This window comes from Triturus cristatus, chromosome 5_1, assembly GCF_964204655.1.
Source record: "Triturus cristatus chromosome 5_1, aTriCri1.1, whole genome shotgun sequence".
Lineage (NCBI taxonomy): Eukaryota > Metazoa > Chordata > Amphibia > Caudata > Salamandridae > Triturus > Triturus cristatus.
In genome coordinates this window covers 923,843,020-923,865,893 of record NC_140587.1, presented here as the reverse complement: position 1 = coordinate 923,865,893, position 22,874 = coordinate 923,843,020, and the positions used below count along the sequence as shown (strand labels likewise).

At 33.7% G+C, this 22,874-nt stretch overlaps 6 non-coding genes across 6 annotated transcripts; all 6 read right to left on the bottom strand.

Annotated features, from left to right (window-relative positions):
- Positions 1–1,367: 1,367 nt before the first annotated feature.
- On the bottom strand, positions 1,368–1,441 carry TRNAI-AAU (transfer RNA isoleucine (anticodon AAU)). Its single transcript has one exon. It is a non-coding gene; the product is annotated as a tRNA-Ile (tRNA).
- A 517-nt stretch (positions 1,442–1,958) lies between these two features.
- TRNAI-AAU (transfer RNA isoleucine (anticodon AAU)) lies at positions 1,959–2,032 on the bottom strand. Its single transcript has one exon. It is a non-coding gene; the product is annotated as a tRNA-Ile (tRNA).
- Positions 2,033–3,146: 1,114 nt separating this feature from the next.
- TRNAI-AAU (transfer RNA isoleucine (anticodon AAU)) lies at positions 3,147–3,220 on the bottom strand. The gene has a single exon. It is a non-coding gene; the product is annotated as a tRNA-Ile (tRNA).
- A 517-nt stretch (positions 3,221–3,737) lies between these two features.
- On the bottom strand, positions 3,738–3,811 carry TRNAI-AAU (transfer RNA isoleucine (anticodon AAU)). Its single transcript has one exon. It is a non-coding gene; the product is annotated as a tRNA-Ile (tRNA).
- A 523-nt stretch (positions 3,812–4,334) lies between these two features.
- TRNAI-AAU (transfer RNA isoleucine (anticodon AAU)) lies at positions 4,335–4,408 on the bottom strand. The gene has a single exon. It is a non-coding gene; the product is annotated as a tRNA-Ile (tRNA).
- Positions 4,409–4,931: 523 nt separating this feature from the next.
- On the bottom strand, positions 4,932–5,005 carry TRNAI-AAU (transfer RNA isoleucine (anticodon AAU)). The gene has a single exon. It is a non-coding gene; the product is annotated as a tRNA-Ile (tRNA).
- Positions 5,006–22,874: the final 17,869 nt, after the last annotated feature.

Genomic DNA, 22,874 nt, shown 5'->3' with positions numbered 1-22,874 from the left:
ATTACTTAGTGTTAGAACTTTGAACCATTAATGGATGTTCAAGGCACTTTAACATTAATATATAATTCCACATCTATATCAAATTGATTCAACTAATCATTCTAGCAGCTCTTGCTCCAAAGAGATATACAGATAACAAAGAGACAGAAGAAAAAGCATCTTTTATTTAACACAGAAACTTGGCCTGTACAGGGATCGAACCTGTGACCTTGGCGATATTAGCACCACGCTCTAACCAACTGAGCTAACAGGCCGCCGCTCGTGCTGGGCTGGGGGACAAGCATATGAAGAATTGCTAATGTCAGTGAACCCCAGATAGTTTGAAAGCTTATTTTCAGCTGTTTACCCATAAGGTATATTTATATATTATCGACATGAAGAAACAAATATCACAAAAAAATCAATACAAATGAGATTTTCAATCTTAGTGTTAAAACTTAGAAAATTGTTTGTATTTTCCATGTGGTTTAGCAATAAATAACAGTTCATCATCTATATTAAATTAATTCATCTACTCATTCTATCAGCTCCTGCTCAAAGGAAATATAGAGATAAACATCAGACAGAAGAAAATGCTTGTAATAAATGAGAGATTTAGTTACTTAGTGTTAGAACTTACAACCATTAATGGATGTTCAAGGCACTTTAACATTAATATATAATTCCACATCTATATCAAATTGATTCAACTACTAGTAGCTCTTGCTCCAAAGAGATATACAGTTAACAAAGAGACACAAGAAAAAGCATCTTTTTTTAACACAGAAACTTGCCCTGTACAGGGATCGAACCTGTGACCTTGGCGTTATTAGCACCACGCTCTAACCAACTGAGCTAACAGGCCGCCGATCGTGCTGTGCTGGGGGACAAGCATATGCAGAACTGCTAATGTCAGTGAACCCCAGATAGTTTGAAAGCTTATTTTCAGCTGTTTACCCATAAGGTATATTTATATATTATCGACATGAAGAAACAAATATCACAAAAAAATCAATACAAATGAGATTTTCATTCTTAGTGTTAAAACTTAGAACCATTAATGTATGTTCTATGTGGTTTAGCAATAAATAACAGTTCATCATCTATATTAAATTAATTCATCTACTCATTCTATCAGCTCCTGCTCAAAGGAAATATAGAGATAAACATCAGACAGAAGAAAATGCTTGTAATAAATGAGAGATTTAGTTACTTAGTGATAGAACTTACAACCATTAATGGATGTTCAAGGCACTTTAACATTAATATATAATTCCACATCTATATCAAATTGATTCAACTAATGATTCTAGCAACTCTTGCTCCAAAGAGATATACAGATAACAAAGAGACAGAAGAAAAAGCATCTTTTATTTAACACAGAAACGTGGCCTGTACAGGGATCGAACCTGTGACCTTGGCGTTATTAGCACCACGCTCTAACCAACTGAGCTAACAGGCCGCCGCTTGTGCTGGGCTGGGGGACAAGCATATGAAGAAGTGCCAATGTCAGTGAACCCCAGATAGTTTGAAAGGTTATTTTCAGCTGTTTACCCATAAGGTATATTTATATATTATCGACATGAAGAAACAAATATCACAAAAAAATCAATTCAAATGAGATTTTCAATCTTAGTGTTAAAACTTAGAACCATTAATGTATTTTCCATGTGGTTTAGCAATAAATAACAGTTCATCATCTATATTAAATTAATTCATCTACTCATTCTATCAGCTCCTGCTCAAAGGAAATATAGAGATAAACATCAGACAGAAGAAAATGCTTGTAATAAATGAGAGATTTAGTTACTTAGTGTTAGAACTTACAACCATTAATGGATGTTCAAGGCACTTTAACATTAATATATAATTCCACATCTATATCAAATTGATTCAACTACTAGCAGCTCTTGCTCCAAAGAGATCTACAGTTAACAAAGAGACACAAGAAAAAGCATCTTTTTTTTAACACAGAAACTTGGCCTGTACAGGGATCGAACCTGTGACCTTGGCGTTATTAGCACCACGCTCTAACCAACTGAGCTAACAGGCCGCCGTTCGTGCTGTGCTGGGGGACAAGCATATGCAGAACTGCTAATGTCAGTGAACCCCAGATAGTTTGAAAGCTTATTTTCAGCTGTTTACCCATAAGGTATATTTATATATTATCGACATGAAGAAACAAATATCACAAAAAAATCAATACAAATGAGATTTTCATTCTTAGTGTTAAAACTTAGAACCATTAATGTATGTTCTATGTGGTTTAGCAATAAATAACAGTTCATCATCTATATTAAATTAATTCATCTACTCATTCTATCAGCTCCTGCTCAAAGGAAATATAGAGATAAACATCAGACAGAAGAAAATGCTTGTAATAAATGAGAGATTTAGTTACTTAGTGTTAGAACTTACAACCATTAATGGATGTTCAAGGCACTTTAACATTAATATATAATTCCACATCTATATCAAATTGATTCAACTACTAGTAGCTCTTGCTCCAAAGAGATATACAGTTAACAAAGAGACACAAGAAAAAGCATCTTTTTTTTAACACAGAAACTTGCCCTGTACAGGGATCGAACCTGTGACCTTGGCGTTATTAGCACCACGCTCTAACCAACTGAGCTAACAGGCCGCCGTTCGTGCTGTGCTGGGGGACAAGCATATGCAGAACTGCTAATGTCAGTGAACCCCAGATAGTTTGAAAGCTTATTTTCAGCTGTTTACCCATGAGGTATATTTATATATTATCGACATGAAGAAACAAATATCACAAAAAAATCAATACAAATGAGATTTTCATTCTTAGTGTTAAAACTTAGAACCATTAATGTATGTTCTATGTGGTTTAGCAATAAATAACAGTTCATCATCTATATTAAATTAATTCATCTACTCATTCTATCAGCTCCTGCTCAAAGGAAATATAGAGATAAACATCAGACAGAAGAAAATGCTTGTAATAAATGAGAGATTTAGTTACTTAGTGATAGAACTTACAACCATTAATGGATGTTCAAGGCACTTTAACATTAATATATAATTCCACATCTATATCAAATTGATTCAACTAATGATTCTAGCAACTCTTGCTCCAAAGAGATATACAGATAACAAAGAGACAGAAGAAAAAGCATCTTTTATTTAACACAGAAACGTGGCCTGTACAGGGATCGAACCTGTGACCTTGGCGTTATTAGCACCACGCTCTAACCAACTGAGCTAACAGGCCGCCGCTCGTGCTGGGCTGGGGGACAAGCATATGAAGAAGTGCTAATGTCAGTGAACCCCAGATAGTTTGAAAGGTTATTTTCAGCTGTTTACCCATAAGGTATATTTATATATTATCGACATGAAGAAACAAATATCACAAAAAAATCAATACAAATGAGATTTTCAATCTTAGTGTTAAAACTTAGAACCATTAATGTATTTTCCATGTGGTTTAGCAATAAATAACAGTTCATCATCTATATTAAATTAATTCATCTACTCATTCTATCAGCTCCTGCTCAAAGGAAATATAGAGATAAACATCAGACAGAAGAAAATGCTTGTAATAAATGAGAGATTTAGTTACTTAGTGTTAGAACTTACAACCATTAATGGATGTTCAAGGCACTTTAACATTAATATATAATTCCACATCTATATCAAATTGATTCAACTACTAGCAGCTCTTGCTCCAAAGAGATATACAGTTAACAAAGAGACACAAGAAAAAGCATCTTTTTTTAAACACAGAAACTTGGCCTGTACAGGGATCGAACCTGTGACCTTGGCGTTATTAGCACCACGCTCTAACCAACTGAGCTAACAGGCCGCCGTTCGTGCTGTGCTGGGGGACAAGCATATGCAGAACTGCTAATGTCAGTGAACCCCAGATAGTTTGAAAGCTTATTTTCAGCTGTTTACCCATAAGGTATATGTATATATTATCGACATGAAGAAACAAATATCACAAAAAAATCAATACAAATGAGATTTTCATTCTTAGTGTTAAAACTTAGAACCATTAATGTATGTTCTATGTGGTTTAGCAATAAATAACAGTTCATCATCTATATTAAATTAATTCATCTACTCATTCTATCAGCTCCTGCTCAAAGGAAATATAGAGATAAACATCAGACAGAAGAAAATGCTTGTAATAAATGAGAGATTTAGTTACTTAGTGTTAGAACTTACAACCATTAATGGATGTTCAAGGCACTTTAACATTAATATATAATTCCACATCTATATCAAATTGATTCAACTAATGATTCTAGCAGCTCTTGCTCCAAAGAGATATACAGTTAACAAAGAGACACAAGAAAAAGCATCTTTTTTTTAACACAGAAACTTGGCCTGTACAGGGATCGAACCTGTGACCTTGGCGTTATTAGCACCACGCTCTAACCAACTGAGCTAACAGGCCGCCGTTCGTGCTGTGCTGGGGGACAAGCATATGCAGAACTGCTAATGTCAGTGAACCCCAGATAGTTTGAAAGCTTATTTTCAGCTGTTTACCCATAAGGTATATTTATATATTATCGACATGAAGAAACAAATATCACAAAAAAATCAATACAAATGAGATTTTCATTCTTAGTGTTAAAACTTAGAACCATTAATGTATGTTCTATATGGTTTAGCAATAAATAACAGTTCATCATCTATATTAAATTAATTCATCTACTCATTCTATCAGCTCCTGCTCAAAGGAAATATAGAGATAAACATCAGACAGAAGAAAATGCTTGTAATAAATGAGAGATTTAGTTACTTAGTGTTAGAACTTACAACCATTAATGGATGTTCAAGGCACTTTAACATTAATATATAATTCCACATCTATATCAAATTGATTCAACTAATTATTCTAGCAGCTCTTGCTCCAAAGAGATATACAGTTAACAAAGAGACACAAGAAAAAGCATCTTTTTTTTAACACAGAAACTTGGCCTGTACAGGGATCGAACCTGTGACCTTGGCGTTATTAGCACCACGCTCTAACCAACTGAGCTAACAGGCCGCCGTTCGTGCTGGGCTGGGGGACAAGCATATGAAGAATTGCTAATGTCAGTGAACCCCAGATAGTTTGAAAGCTTATTTTCAGCTGTTTACCCATAAGGTATATTTATATATTATCGACATGAAGAAACAAATATCACAAAAAAATCAATACAAATGAGATTTTCATTCTTAGTGTTAAAACTTAGAACCATTAATGTATTTTCCATGTGGTTTAGCAATAAATAACAGTTCATCATCTATATTAAATTAATTCATCTACTCATTCTATCAGCTTCTGCTCAAAGGAAATATAGATTTAAACAAGATACAGAAGAAAATGCATTTATTTCAACATTAAAGCAGCGTTAAGTGTTTGCTTGGAGAGTGGTAGAAAGTATGTTCTTGGCATTTTTAACTTCATGTTCTAACAGAATCAGATAATAGGCTTACTATATTTATAGCATACTACTGAAGAAATAACAGATGATGAAGTGCTACTGATTGTTAACCCGAGATAGATGGAAATCTTATATTCAGCTGTTTACATTCATGGTGTCTTTAAGCATTATCAAAAAATCAAAACTAGACTTTCCTAAATTACTTGTAATAAATGGGAGATTAATTACTTAGTGTTAGAACTTTGAACCATTAATGGATGTTCAAGGCACTTTAACATTAATATATAATTCCACATCTATATCAAATTGATTCAACTAATCATTCTAGCAGCTCTTGCTCCAAAGAGATATACAGATAACAAAGAGACACAAGAAAAAGCATCTTTTATTGAACACAGAAACTTGGCCTGTACAGGGATCGAACCTGTGACCTTGGCGTTATTAGCACCACGCTCTAACCAACTGAGCTAACAGGCCGCCATTCGTGCTGGGCTGGGGGACAAGCATATGAAGAATTGCTAATGTCAGTGAACCCCAGATAGTTTGAAAGCTTATTTTCAGCTGTTTACCCATAAGGTATATTTATATATTATCGACATGAAGAAACAAATATCACAAAAAAATCAATACAAATGAGATTTTCAATCTTAGTGTTAAAACTTAGAACCATTAATGCATTTTCCATGTGGTTTAGCAATAAATAAAAGTTCATCATCTATATTAAATTAATTCATCTACTCATTCTATCAGCTCCTGCTCAAAGGAAATATAGAGATAAACATCAGACAGAAGAAAATGCTTGTAATAAATGAGAGATTTAGTTACTTAGTGTTAGAACTTACAACCATTAATGGATGTTCCAGGCACTTTAACATTAATATATAATTCCACATCTATATCAAATTGATTCAACTAATGATTCTAGCAGCTCTTGCTCCAAAGAGATATACAGATAACAAAGAGACAGAAGAAAAAGCATCTTTTATTTAACACAGAAACTTGGCCTGTACAGGGATCGAACCTGTGACATTGGCGTTATTAGCACCACGCTCTAACCAACTGAGCTAACAGGCCGCCGCTCGTGCTGGGCTGGCGGACAAGCATATGAAGAATTGCTAATGTCAGTGAACCCCAGATAGTTTGAAAGCTTATTTTCAGCTGTTTACCCATAAGGTATATTTATATATTATCGACATGAAGAAACAAATATCACAAAAAAATCAATACAAATGAGATTTTCAATCTTAGTGTTAAAACTTAGAACCATTAATGTATTTTCCATGTGGTTTAGCAATAAATAACAGTTCATCATCTATATTAAATTAATTCATCTACTCATTCTATCAGCTCCTGCTCAAAGGAAATATAGAGATAAACATCAGACAGAAGAAAATGCTTGTAATAAATGAGAGATTTAGTTACTTAGTTTTAGAACTTACAACCATTAATGGATGTTCAAGGCACTTTAACATTAATATATAATTCCACATCTATATCAAATTGATTCAACTACTAGCAGCTCTTGCTCCAAAGAGATATACAGTTAACAAAGAGACACAAGAAAAAGCATCTTTTTTTTAACACAGAAACTTGGCCTGTACAGGGATCGAACCTGTGACCTTGGCGTTATTAGCACCACGCTCTAACCAACTGAGCTAACAGGCCGCCGTTCGTGCTGTGCTGGGGGACAAGCATATACAGAACTGCTAATGTCAGTGAACCCCAGATAGTTTGAAAGCTTATTTTCAGCTGTTTACCCATAAGGTATATTTATATATTATCGACATGAAGAAACAAATATCACAAAAAAATCAATACAAATGAGATTTTCATTCTTAGTGTTAAAACTTAGAACCATTAATGTATGTTCTATGTGGTTTAGCAATAAATAACAGTTCATCATCTATATTAAATTAATTCATCTACTCATTCTATCAGCTCCTGCTCAAAGGAAATATAGATATAAACATCAGACAGAAGAAAATGCTTGTAATAAATGAGAGTTTTAGTTACTTAGTGTTAGAACTTACAACCATTAATGGATGTTCAAGGCACTTTAACATTAATATATAATTCCACATCTATATCAAATTGATTCAACTAATGATTCTAGCAGCTCTTGCTCCAAAGAGATATACAGATAACAAAGAGACAGAAGAAAAAGCATCTTTTATTTAACACAGAAACTTGGCCTGTACAGGGATCAAACCTGTGACCTTGGCGTTATTAGCACCACGCTCTAACCAACTGAGCTAACAGGCCGCTGTTTGTGCTGGGCTGGGGGACAAGCATATGAAGAATTGCTAATGTCAGTGAACCCCAGATAGTTTGAAAGCTTATTTTCAGCTGTTTACCCATAAGGTATATTTATATATTATCGACATGAAGAAACAAATATCACAAAAAAATCAATACAAATGAGATTTTCATTCTTAGTGTTAAAACTTAGAACCATTAATGTATTTTCCATGTGGTTTAGCAATAAATAACAGTTCATCATCTATATTAAATTAATTCATCTACTCATTCTATCAGCTTCTGCTCAAAGGAAATATAGATTTAAACAAGATACAGAAGAAAATGCATTTATTTCAACATTAAAGCAGCGTTAAGTGTTTGCTTGGAGAGTGGTAGAAAGTATGTTCTTGGCATTTTTAACTTCATGTTCTAACAGAATCAGATAATAGGCTTACTATATTTATAGCATACTACTGAAGAAATAACAGATGATGAAGTGCTACTGATTGTTAACCCGAGATAGATGGAAATCTTATATTCAGCTGTTTACATTCATGGTGTCTTTAAGCATTATCAAAAAATCAAAACTAGACTTTCCTAAATTACTTGTAATAAATGGGAGATTAATTACTTAGTGTTAGAACTTTGAACCATTAATGGATGTTCAAGGCACTTTAACATTAATATATAATTCCACATCTATATCAAATTGATTCAACTAATCATTCTAGCAGCTCTTGCTCCAAAGAGATATACAGATAACAAAGAGACACAAGAAAAAGCATCTTTTATTGACCACAGAAACTTGGCCTGTACAGGGATCGAACCTGTGACCTTGGCGTTATTAGCACCACGCTCTAACCAACTGAGCTAACAGGCCGCCGTTCGTGCTGGGCTGGGGGACAAGCATATGAAGAATTGCTAATGTCAGTGAACCCCAGATAGTTTGAAAGCTTATTTTCAGCTGTTTACCCATAAGGTATATTTATATATTATCGACATGAAGAAACAAATATCACAAAAAAATCAATACAAATGAGATTTTCAATCTTAGTGTTAAAACTTAGAACCATTAATGTATTTTCCATGTGGTTTAGCAATAAATAACAGTTCATCATCTATATTAAATTAATTCATCTACTCATTCTATCAGCTTCTGCTCAAAGGAAATATAGAGATAAACATCAGACAGAAGAAAATGCTTGTAATAAATGAGAGATTTAGTTACTTAGTGTTAGAACTTACAACCATTAATGGATGTTCAAGGCACTTTAACATTAATATATAATTCCACATCTATATCAAATTGATTCAACTAATGATTCTAGCAGCTCTTGCTCCAAAGAGATATACAGATAACAAAGAGACAGAAGAAAAAGCATCTTTTATTTAACACAGAAACTTGGCCTGTACAGGGATCGAACCTGTGACCTTGGCGTTATTAGCACCACGCTCTAACCAACTGAGCTAACAAGCCGCTGTTCATGCTGGGCTGGGGGACAAGCATATGAAGAAGAGGTAATGTCAGTGAACCCCAGATAGTTTGAAAGCCTTTTTTCAGCTGTTTACCCATAAGGTATATTTATATATTATCGACATGAAGAAACAAATATCACAAAAAAATCAATACAAATGAGATTTTCAATCTTAGTGTTAAAACTTAGAACCATTAATGTATTTTCCATGTGGTTTAGCAATAAATAACAGTTCATCATCTATATTAAATTAATTCATCTACTCATTCTATCAGCTCCTGCTCAAAGGAAATATAGAGATAAACATCAGACAGAAGAAAATGCTTGTAATAAATGAGAGATTTAGTTACTTAGTGTTAGAACTTACAACCATTAATGGATGTTCAAGGCACTTTAACATTAATATATAATTCCACATCTATATCAAATTGATTCAACTAATGATTCTAGCAGCTCTTGCTCCAAAGAGATATACAGATAACAAAGAGACAGAAGAAAAAGCATCTTTTATTTAACACAGAAACTTGGCCTGTACAGGGATCGAACCTGTGACATGGGCGTTATTAGCACCACGCTCTAACCAACTGAGCTAACAGGCCGCCGCTCGTGCTGGGCTGGGGGACAAGCATATGAAGAATTGCTAATGTCAGTGAACCCCAGATAGTTTGAAAGCTTATTTTCAGCTGTTTACCCATAAGGTATATTTATATATTATCGACATGAAGAAACAAATATCACAAAAAAATCAATACAAATGAGATTTTCAATCTTAGTGTTAAAACTTAGAACCATTAATGTATTTTCCATGTGGTTTAGCAATAAATAACAGTTCATCATCTATATTAAATTAATTCATCTACTCATTCTATCAGCTCCTGCTCAAAGGAAATATAGAGATAAACATCAGACAGAAGAAAATGCTTGTAATAAATGAGAGATTTAGTTACTTAGTGTTAGAACTTACAACCATTAATGGATGTTCAAGGCACTTTAACATTAATATATAATTCCACATCTATATCAAATTGATTCAACTAATGATTCTAGCAGCTCTTGCTCCAAAGAGATATACAGATAACAAAGAGACAGAAGAAAAAGCATCTTTTATTTAACACAGAAACTTGGCCTGTACAGGGATCGAACCTGTGACATTGGCGTTATTAGCACCACGCTCTAACCAACTGAGCTAACAGGCCGCCGCTCGTGCTGGGCTGGGGGACAAGCATATGAAGAATTGCTAATGTCAGTGAACCCCAGATAGTTTGAAAGCTTATTTTCAGCTGTTTACCCATAAGGTATATTTATATATTATCGACATGAAGAAACAAATATCACCAAAAAATCAATACAAATGAGATTTTCAATCTTAGTGTTAAAACTTAGAACCATTAATGTATTTTCCATGTGGTTTAGCAATAAATAACAGTTCATCATCTATATTAAATTAATTCATCTACTCATTCTATCAGCTCCTGCTCAAAGGAAATATAGAGATAAACATCAGACAGAAGAAAATGCTTGTAATAAATGAGAGATTTAGTTACTTAGTTTTAGAACTTACAACCATTAATGGATGTTCAAGGCACTTTAACATTAATATATAATTCCACATCTATATCAAATTGATTCAACTACTAGCAGCTCTTGCTCCAAAGAGATATACAGTTAACAAAGAGACACAAGAAAAAGCATCTTTTTTTTAACACAGAAACTTGGCCTGTACAGGGATCGAACCTGTGACCTTGGCGTTATTAGCACCACGCTCTAACCAACTGAGCTAACAGGCCGCCGTTCGTGCTGTGCTGGGGGACAAGCATATGCAGAACTGCTAATGTCAGTGAACCCCAGATAGTTTGAAAGCTTATTTTCAGCTGTTTACCCATAAGGTATATTTATATATTATCGACATGAAGAAACAAATATCACAAAAAAATCAATACAAATGAGATTTTCATTCTTAGTGTTAAAACTTAGAACCATTAATGTATGTTCTATGTGGTTTAGCAATAAATAACAGTTCATCATCTATATTAAATTAATTCATCTACTCATTCTATCAGCTCCTGCTCAAAGGAAATATAGAGATAAACATCAGACAGAAGAAAATGCTTGTAATAAATGAGAGATTTAGTTACTTAGTGTTAGAACTTACAACCATTAATGGATGTTCAAGGCACTTTAACATTAATATATAATTCCACATCTATATCAAATTGATTCAACTAATGATTCTAGCAGCTCTTGCTCCAAAGAGATATACAGATAACAAAGAGACAGAAGAAAAAGCATCTTTTATTTAACACAGAAACTTGGCCTGTACAGGGATCGAACCTGTGACCTTGGCGTTATTAGCACCACGCTCTAACCAACTGAGCTAACAGGCCGCTGTTTGTGCTGGGCTGGGGGACAAGCATATGAAGAATTGCTAATGTCAGTGAACCCCAGATAGTTTGAAAGCTTATTTTCAGCTGTTTACCCATAAGGTATATTTATATATTATCGACATGAAGAAACAAATATCACAAAAAAATCAATACAAATGAGATTTTCATTCTTAGTGTTAAAACTTAGAACCATTAATGTATTTTCCATGTGGTTTAGCAATAAATAACAGTTCATCATCTATATTAAATTAATTCATCTACTCATTCTATCAGCTTCTGCTCAAAGGAAATATAGATTTAAACAAGATACAGAAGAAAATGCATTTATTTCAACATTAAAGCAGCGTTAAGTGTTTGCTTGGAGAGTGGTAGAAAGTATGTTCTTGGCATTTTTAACTTCATGTTCTAACAGAATCAGATAATAGGCTTACTATATTTATAGCATACTACTGAAGAAATAACAGATGATGAAGTGCTACTGATTGTTAACCCGAGATAGATGGAAATCTTATATTCAGCTGTTTACATTCATGGTGTCTTTAAGCATTATCAAAAAATCAAAACTAGACTTTCCTAAATTACTTGTAATAAATGGGAGATTAATTACTTAGTGTTAGAACTTTGAACCATTAATGGATGTTCAAGGCACTTTAACATTAATATATAATTCCACATCTATATCAAATTGATTCAACTAATCATTCTAGCAGCTCTTGCTCCAAAGAGATATACAGATAACAAAGAGACAGAAGAAAAAGCATCTTTTATTTAACACAGAAACTTGGCCTGTACAGGGATCGAGCCTGTGACCTTGGCGTTATTAGCACCACGCTCTAACCAACTGAGCTAACAGGCCGCCGCTCGTGCTGGGCTGGGGGACAAGCATATGAAGAATTGCTAATGTCAGTGAACCCCAGATAGTTTGAAAGCTTATTTTCAGCTGTTTACCCATAAGGTATATTTATATATTATCGACATGAAGAAACAAATATCACAAAAAAATCAATACAAATGAGATTTTCAATCTTAGTGTTAAAACTTAGAACCATTAATGTATTTTCCATGTGGTTTAGCAATAAATAACAGTTCATAATCTATATTAAATTAATTCATCTACTCATTCTATCAGCTTCTGCTCAAAGGAAATACAGATTTAAACAAGATACAGAAGAAAATGCATCTATTTCAACATTAAAGCAGCGTTAAGTGTTTGCTTGGAGAGTGGTAGAAAGTATGTTCTTGCCATTTTTAACTTCATGTTCTAACAGAATCAGATAATAGGCTTACTATATTTATAGCATACTACTGAAGAAATAACAGATGATGAAGTGCTACTGATTGTTAACCCGAGATAGATGGAAATCTTATATTCAGCTGTTTACATTCATGGTGTCTTTAAGCATTATCAAAAAATCAAAACTAGACTTTCCTAAATTACTTGTAATAAATGGGAGATTAATTACTTAGTGTTAGAACTTTGAACCATTAATGGGTGTTCAAGGCACTTTAACATTAATATATAATTCCACATCTATATCAAATTGATTCAACTAATGATTCTAGCAGCTCTTGCTCCAAAGAGATATACAGATAACAAAGAGACAGAAGAAAAAGCATCTTTTATTTAACACAGAAACGTGGCCTGTACAGGGATCGAACCTGTGACCTTGGCGTTATTAGCACCACGCTCTAACCAACTGAGCTAACAGGCCGCCGCTCGTGCTGGGCTGGGGGACAAGCATATGAAGAAGTGCTAATGTCAGTGAACCCCAGATAGTTTGAAAGGTTATTTTCAGCTGTTTACCCATAAGGTATATTTATATATTATCGACATGAAGAAACAAATATCACAAAAAAATCAATACAAATGAGATTTTCAATCTTAGTGTTAAAACTTAGAACCATTAATGTATTTTCCATGTGGTTTAGCAATAAATAACAGTTCATCATCTATATTAAATTAATTCATCTACTCATTCTATCAGCTCCTGCTCAAAGGAAATATAGAGATAAACATCAGACAGAAGAAAATGCTTGTAATAAATGAGAGATTTAGTTACTTAGTGTTAGAACTTACAACCATTAATGGATGTTCAAGGCACTTTAACATTAATATATAATTCCACATCTATATCAAATTGATTCAACTACTAGCAGCTCTTGCTCCAAAGAGATATACAGTTAACAAAGAGACACAAGAAAAAGCATCTTTTTTTTAACACAGAAACTTGGCCTGTACAGGGATCGAACCTGTGACCTTGGCGTTATTAGCACCACGCTCTAACCAACTGAGCTAACAGGCCGCCGTTCGTGCTGTGCTGGGGGACAAGCATATGCAGAACTGCTAATGTCAGTGAACCCCAGATAGTTTGAAAGCTTATTTTCAGCTGTTTACCCATAAGGTATATTTATATATTATCGACATGAAGAAACAAATATCACAAAAAAATCAATACAAATGAGATTTTCATTCTTAGTGTTAAAACTTAGAACCATTAATGTATTTTCCATGTGGTTTAGCAATAAATAACAGTTCATCATCTATATTAAATTAATTCATCTACTCATTCTATCAGCTTCTGCTCAAAGGAAATATAGATTTAAACAAGATACAGAAGAAAATGCATTTATTTCAACATTAAAGCAGCGTTAAGTGTTTGCTTGGAGAGTGGTAGAAAGTATGTTCTTGGCATTTTTAACTTCATGTTCTAACAGAATCAGATAATAGGCTTACTATATTTATAGCATACTACTGAAGAAATAACAGATGATGAAGTGCTACTGATTGTTAACCCGAGATAGATGGAAATCTTATATTCAGCTGTTTACATTCATGGTGTCTTTAAGCATTATCAAAAAATCAAAACTAGACTTTCCTAAATTACTTGTAATAAATGGGAGATTAATTACTTAGTGTTAGAACTTTGAACCATTAATGGATGTTCAAGGCACTTTAACATTAATATATAATTCCACATCTATATCAAATTGATTCAACTAATCATTCTAGCAGCTCTTGCTCCAAAGAGATATACAGATAACAAAGAGACAGAAGAAAAAGCATCTTTTATTTAACACAGAAACTTGGCCTGTACAGGGATCGAGCCTGTGACCTTGGCGTTATTAGCACCACGCTCTAACCAACTGAGCTAACAGGCCGCCGCTCGTGCTGGGCTGGGGGACAAGCATATGAAGAATTGCTAATGTCAGTGAACCCCAGATAGTTTGAAAGCTTATTTTCAGCTGTTTACCCATAAGGTATATTTATATATTATCGACATGAAGAAACAAATATCACAAAAAAATCAATACAAATGAGATTTTCAATCTTAGTGTTAAAACTTAGAACCATTAATGTATTTTCCATGTGGTTTAGCAATAAATAACAGTTCATAATCTATATTAAATTAATTCATCTACTCATTCTATCAGCTTCTGCTCAAAGGAAATACAGATTTAAACAAGATACAGAAGAAAATGCATCTATTTCAACATTAAAGCAGCGTTAAGTGTTTGCTTGGAGAGTGGTAGAAAGTATGTTCTTGCCATTTTTAACTTCATGTTCTAACAGAATCAGATAATAGGCTTACTATATTTATAGCATACTACTGAAGAAATAACAGATGATGAAGTGCTACTGATTGTTAACCCGAGATAGATGGAAATCTTATATTCAGCTGTTTACATTCATGGTGTCTTTAAGCATTATCAAAAAATCAAAACTAGACTTTCCTAAATTACTTGTAATAAATGGGAGATTAATTACTTAGTGTTAGAACTTTGAACCATTAATGGGTGTTCAAGGCACTTTAACATTAATATATAATTCCACATCTATATCAAATTGATTCAACTAATGATTCTAGCAGCTCTTGCTCCAAAGAGATATACAGATAACAAAGAGACAGAAGAAAAAGCATCTTTTATTTAACACAGAAACGTGGCCTGTACAGGGATCGAACCTGTGACCTTGGCGTTATTAGCACCACGCTCTAACCAACTGAGCTAACAGGCCGCCGCTCGTGCTGGGCTGGGGGACAAGCATATGAAGAAGTGCTAATGTCAGTGAACCCCAGATAGTTTGAAAGGTTATTTTCAGCTGTTTACCCATAAGGTATATTTATATATTATCGACATGAAGAAACAAATATCACAAAAAAATCAATACAAATGAGATTTTCAATCTTAGTGTTAAAACTTAGAACCATTAATGTATTTTCCATGTGGTTTAGCAATAAATAACAGTTCATCATCTATATTAAATTAATTCATCTACTCATTCTATCAGCTCCTGCTCAAAGGAAATATAGAGATAAACATCAGACAGAAGAAAATGCTTGTAATAAATGAGAGATTTAGTTACTTAGTGTTAGAACTTACAACCATTAATGGATGTTCAAGGCACTTTAACATTAATATATAATTCCACATCTATATCAAATTGATTCAACTACTAGCAGCTCTTGCTCCAAAGAGATATACAGTTAACAAAGAGACACAAGAAAAAGCATCTTTTTTTTAACACAGAAACTTGGCCTGTACAGGGATCGAACCTGTGACCTTGGCGTTATTAGCACCACGCTCTAACCAACTGAGCTAACAGGCCGCCGTTCGTGCTGTGCTGGGGGACAAGCATATGCAGAACTGCTAATGTCAGTGAACCCCAGATAGTTTGAAAGCTTATTTTCAGCTGTTTACCCATAAGGTATATTTATATATTATCGACATGAAGAAACAAATATCACAAAAAAATCAATACAAATGAGACTTTCATTCTTAGTGTTAAAACTTAGAACCATTAATGTATGTTCTATGTGGTTTAGCAATAAATAACAGTTCATCATCTATATTAAATTAATTCATCTACTCATTCTATCAGCTCCTGCTCAAAGGAAATATAGAGATAAACATCAGACAGAAGAAAATGCTTGTAATAAATGAGAGATTTAGTTACTTAGTGTTAGAACTTACAACCATTAATGGATGTTCAAGGCACTTTAACATTAATATATAATTCCACATCTATATCAAATTGATTCAACTAATGATTCTAGCAGCTCTTGCTCCAAAGAGATATACAGTTAACAAAGAGACACAAGAAAAAGCATCTTTTTTTTAACACAGAAACTTGGCCTGTACAGGGATCGAACCTGTGACCTTGGCGTTATTAGCACCACGCTCTAACCAACTGAGCTAACAGGCCGCCGTTCGTGCTGGGCTGGGGGACAAGCATATGAAGAATTGCGAATGTCAGTGAACCCCAGATAGTTTGAAAGCTTATTTTCAGCTGTTTACCCATAAGGTATATTTATATATTATCGACATGAAGAAACAAATATCACAAAAAAATCAATACAAATGAGATTTTCATTCTTAGTGTTAAAACTTAGAACCATTAATGTATTTTCTATGTGGTTTAGCAATAAATAACAGTTTATCATCTATATTAAATTAATTCATCTACTCATTCTATCAGCTTCTGCTCAAAGGAAATATAGAGATAAACATCAGACAGAAGGAAATGCTTGTAATAAATGAGAGATTTAGTTACTTAGTGTTAGAACTTACAACCATTAATGGATGTTCAAGGCACTTTAACATTAATATATAATTCCACATCTATATCAAATTGATTCAACTAATGATTCTAGCAGCTCTTGCTCCAAAGAGATATACAGATAACAAAGAGACAGAAGAAAAAGCATCTTTTATTTAACACAGAAACTTGGCCTGTACAGGGATCGAACCTGTGACCTTGGCGTTATTAGCACCACGCTCTAACCAACTGAGCTAACAGGCCGCCATTCGTGCTGGGCTGGGGGACAAGCATATGAAGAATTGCTAATGTCAGTGAACCCCAGATAGTTTGAAAGCTTATTTTCAGCTGTTTACCCATAAGGTATATTTATATATTATCGACATGAAGAAACAAATATCACAAAAAAATCAATACAAATGAGATTTTCATTCTTAGTGTTAAAACTTAGAACCATTAATGTATTTTCCATGTGGTTTAGCAATAAATAACAGTTCATCATCTATATTAAATTAATTCATCTACTCATTCTATCAGCTTCTGCTCAAAGGAAATATAGATTTAAACAAGATACAGAAGAAAATGCATTTATTTCAACATTAAAGCAGCGTTAAGTGTTTGCTTGGAGAGTGGTAGAAAGTATGTTCTTGGCATTTTTAACTTCATGTTCTAACAGAATCAGATAATAGGCTTACTATATTTATAGCATACTACTGAAGAAATAACAGATGATGAAGTGCTACTGATTGTTAACCCGAGATAGATGGAAATCTTATATTCAGCTGTTTACATTCATGGTGTCTTTAAGCATTATCAAAAAATCAAAACTAGACTTTCCTAAATTACTTGTAATAAATGGGAGATTAATTACTTAGTGTTAGAACTTTGAACCATTAATGGATGTTCAAGGCACTTTAACATTAATATATAATTCCACATCTATATCAAATTGATTCAACTAATCATTCTAGCAGCTCTTGCTCCAAAGAGATATACAGATAACAAAGAGACACAAGAAAAAGCATCTTTTATTGAACACAGAAACTTGGCCTGTACAGGGATCGAACCTGTGACCTTGGCGTTATTAGCACCACGCTCTAACCAACTGAGCTAACAGGCCGCCATTCGTGCTGGGCTGGGGGACAAGCATATGAAGAATTGCTAATGTCAGTGAACCCCAGATAGTTTGAAAGCTTATTTTCAGCTGTTTACCCATAAGGTATATTTATATATTATCGACATGAAGAAACAAATATCACAAAAAAATCAATACAAATGAGATTTTCAATCTTAGTGTTAAAACTTAGAACCATTAATGTATTTTCCATGTGGTTTAGCAATAAATAACAGTTCATCATCTATATTAAATTAATTCATCTACTCATTCTATCAGCTCCTGCTCAAAGGAAATATAGAGATAAACATCAGACAGAAGAAAATGCTTGTAATAAATGAGAGATTTAGTTACTTAGTGTTAGAACTTACAACCATTAATGGATGTTCAAGGCACTTTAACATTAATATATAATTCCACATCTATATCAAATTGATTCAACTAATGATTCTAGCAGCTCTTGCTCCAAAGAGATATACAGATAACAAAGAGACACAAGAAAAAGCATCTTTTTTTTAACACAGAAACTTGGCCTGTACAGGGATCGAACCTGTGACCTTGGCGTTATTAGCACCACGCTCTAACCAACTGAGCTAACAGGCCGCCGTTCGTGCTGTGCTGGGGGACAAGCATATGCAGAACTGCTAATGTCAGTGAACCCCAGATAGTTTGAAAGCTTATTTTCAGCTGTTTACCCATAAGGTATATTTATATATTATCGACATGAAGAAACAAATATCACAAAAAAATCAATACAAATGAGATTTTCATTCTTAGTGTTAAAACTTAGAACCATTAATGTATGTTCTATGTGGTTTAGCAATAAATAACAGTTCATCATCTATATTAAATTAATTCATCTACTCATTCTATCAGCTCCTGCTCAAAGGAAATATAGAGATAAACATCAGACAGAAGAAAATGCTTGTAATAAATGAGAGATTTAGTTACTTAGTGTTAGAACTTACAACCATTAATGGATGTTCAAGGCACTTTAACATTAATATATAATTCCACATCTATATCAAATTGATTCAACTAATGATTCTAGCAGCTCTTGCTCCAAAGAGATATACAGATAACAAAGAGACAGAAGAAAAAGCATCTTTTATTTAACACAGAAACTTGGCCTGTACAGGGATCGAACCTGTGACCTTGGCGTTATTAGCACCACGCTCTAACCAACTGAGCTAACAGGCCGCTGTTTGTGCTGGGCTGGGGGACAAGCATATGAAGAATTGCTAATGTCAGTGAACCCCAGATAGTTTGAAAGCTTATTTTCAGCTGTTTACCCATAAGGTATATTTATATATTATCGACATGAAGAAACAAATATCACAAAAAAATCAATACAAATGAGATTTTCATTCTTAGTGTTAAAACTTAGAACCATTAATGTATTTTCCATGTGGTTTAGCAATAAATAACAGTTCATCATCTATATTAAATTAATTCATCTACTCATTCTATCAGCTTCTGCTCAAAGGAAATATAGATTTAAACAAGATACAGAAGAAAATGCATTTATTTCAACATTAAAGCAGCGTTAAGTGTTTGCTTGGAGAGTGGTAGAAAGTATGTTCTTGGCATTTTTAACTTCATGTTCTAACAGAATCAGATAATAGGCTTACTATATTTATAGCATACTACTGAAGAAATAACAGATGATGAAGTGCTACTGATTGTTAACCCGAGATAGATGGAAATCTTATATTCAGCTGTTTACATTCATGGTGTCTTTAAGCATTATCAAAAAATCAAAACTAGACTTTCCTAAATTACTTGTAATAAATGGGAGATTAATTACTTAGTGTTAGAACTTTGAACCATTAATGGATGTTCAAGGCACTTTAACATTAATATATAATTCCACATCTATATCAAATTGATTCAACTAATCATTCTAGCAGCTCTTGCTCCAAAGAGATATACAGATAACAAAGAGACACAAGAAAAAGCATCTTTTATTGACCACAGAAACTTGGCCTGTACAGGGATCGAACCTGTGACCTTGGCGTTATTAGCACCACACTCTAACCAACTGAGCTAACAGGCCGCCGTTCGTGCTGGGCTGGGGGACAAGCATATGAAGAATTGCTAATGTCAGTGAACCCCAGATAGTTTGAAAGCTTATTTTCAGCTGTTTACCCATAAGGTATATTTATATATTATCGACATGAAGAAACAAATATCACAAAAAAATCAATACAAATGAGATTTTCAATCTTAGTGTTAAAACTTAGAACCATTAATGTATTTTCCATGTGGTTTAGCAATAAATAACAGTTCATCATCTATATTAAATTAATTCATCTACTCATTCTATCAGCTCCTGCTCAAAGGAAATATAGAGATAAACATCAGACAGAAGAAAATGCTTGTAATAAATGAGAGATTTAGTTACTTAGTGTTAGAACTTACAACCATTAATGGATGTTCAAGGCACTTTAACATTAATATATAATTCCACATCTATATCAAATTGATTCAACTACTAGTAGCTCTTGCTCCAAAGAGATATACAGTTAACAAAGAGACACAAGAAAAAGCATCTTTTTTTAACACAGAAACTTGCCCTGTACAGGGATCGAACCTGTGACCTTGGCGTTATTAGCACCACGCTCTAACCAACTGAGCTAACAGGCCGCCGATCGTGCTGTGCTGGGGGACAAGCATATGCAGAACTGCTAATGTCAGTGAACCCCAGATAGTTTGAAAGCTTATTTTCAGCTGTTTACCCATAAGGTATATTTATATATTATCGACATGAAGAAACAAATATCACAAAAAAATCAATACAAATGAGATTTTCATTCTTAGTGTTAAAACTTAGAACCATTAATGTATGTTCTATGTGGTTTAGCAATAAATAACAGTTCATCATCTATATTAAATTAATTCATCTACTCATTCTATCAGCTCCTGCTCAAAGGAAATATAGAGATAAACATCAGACAGAAGAAAATGCTTGTAATAAATGAGAGATTTAGTTACTTAGTGATAGAACTTACAACCATTAATGGATGTTCAAGGCACTTTAACATTAATATATAATTCCACATCTATATCAAATTGATTCAACTAATGATTCTAGCAACTCTTGCTCCAAAGAGATATACAGATAACAAAGAGACAGAAGAAAAAGCATCTTTTATTTAACACAGAAACGTGGCCTGTACAGGGATCGAACCTGTGACCTTGGCGTTATTAGCACCACGCTCTAACCAACTGAGCTAACAGGCCGCCGCTTGTGCTGGGCTGGGGGACAAGCATATGAAGAAGTGCTAATGTCAGTGAACCCCAGATAGTTTGAAAGGTTATTTTCAGCTGTTTACCCATAAGGTATATTTATATATTATCGACATGAAGAAACAAATATCACAAAAAAATCAATACAAATGAGATTTTCATTCTTAGTGTTAAAACTTAGAACCATTAATGTATGTTCTATGTGGTTTAGCAATAAATAACAGTTCATCATCTATATTAAATTAATTCATCTACTCATTCTATCAGCTCCTGCTCAAAGGAAATATAGAGATAAACATCAGACAGAAGAAAATGCTTGTAATAAATGAGAGATTTAGTTACTTAGTGTTAGAACTTACAACCATTAATGGATGTTCAAGGCACTTTAACATTAATATATATAATTCCACATCTATATCAAATTGATTCAACTAATGATTCTAGCAGCTCTTGCTCCAAAGAGATATACAGTTAACAAAGAGACACAAGAAAAAGCATTTTTTTTTTAACACAGAAACTTGGCCTGTACAGGGATCGAACCTGTGACCTTGGCGTTATTAGCACCACGCTCTAACCAACTGAGCTAACAGGCCGCCGTTCGTGCTGGGCTGGGGGACAAGCATATGAAGAATTGCTAATGTCAGTGAACCCCAGATAGTTTGAAAGCTTATTTTCAGCTGTTTACCCATAAGGTATATTTATATATTATCGACATGAAGAAACAAATATCACAAAAAAATCAATACAAATGAGATTTTCATTCTTAGTGTTAAAACTTAGAACCATTAATGTATTTTCCATGTGGTTTAGCAATAAATAACAGTTCATCATCTATATTAAATTAATTCATCTACTCATTCTATCAGCTTCTGCTCAAAGGAAATATAGATTTAAACAAGATACAGAAGAAAATGCATTTATTTCAACATTAAAGCAGCGTTAAGTGTTTGCTTGGAGAGTGGTAGAAAGTATGTTCTTGGCATTTTTAACTTCATGTTCTAACAGAATCAGATAATAGGCTTACTATATTTATAGCATACTACTGAAGAAATAACAGATGATGAAGTGCTACTGATTGTTAACCCGAGATAGATGGAAATCTTATATTCAGCTGTTTACATTCATGGTGTCTTTAAGCATTATCAAAAAATCAAAACTAGACTTTCCTAAATTACTTGTAATAAATGGGAGATTAATTACTTAGTGTTAGAACTTTGAACCATTAATGGATGTTCAAGGCACTTTAACATTAATATATAATTCCACATCTATATCAAATTGATTCAACTACTAGCAGCTCTTGCTCCAAAGAGATATACAGTTAACAAAGAGACACAAGAAAAAGCATCTTTTTTTTAACACAGAAACTTGGCCTGTACAGGGATCGAACCTGTGACCTTGGCGTTATTAGCACCACGCTCTAACCAACTGAGCTAACAGGCCGCCGTTCGTGCTGTGCTGGGGGACAAGCATATGCAGAACTTCTAATGTCAG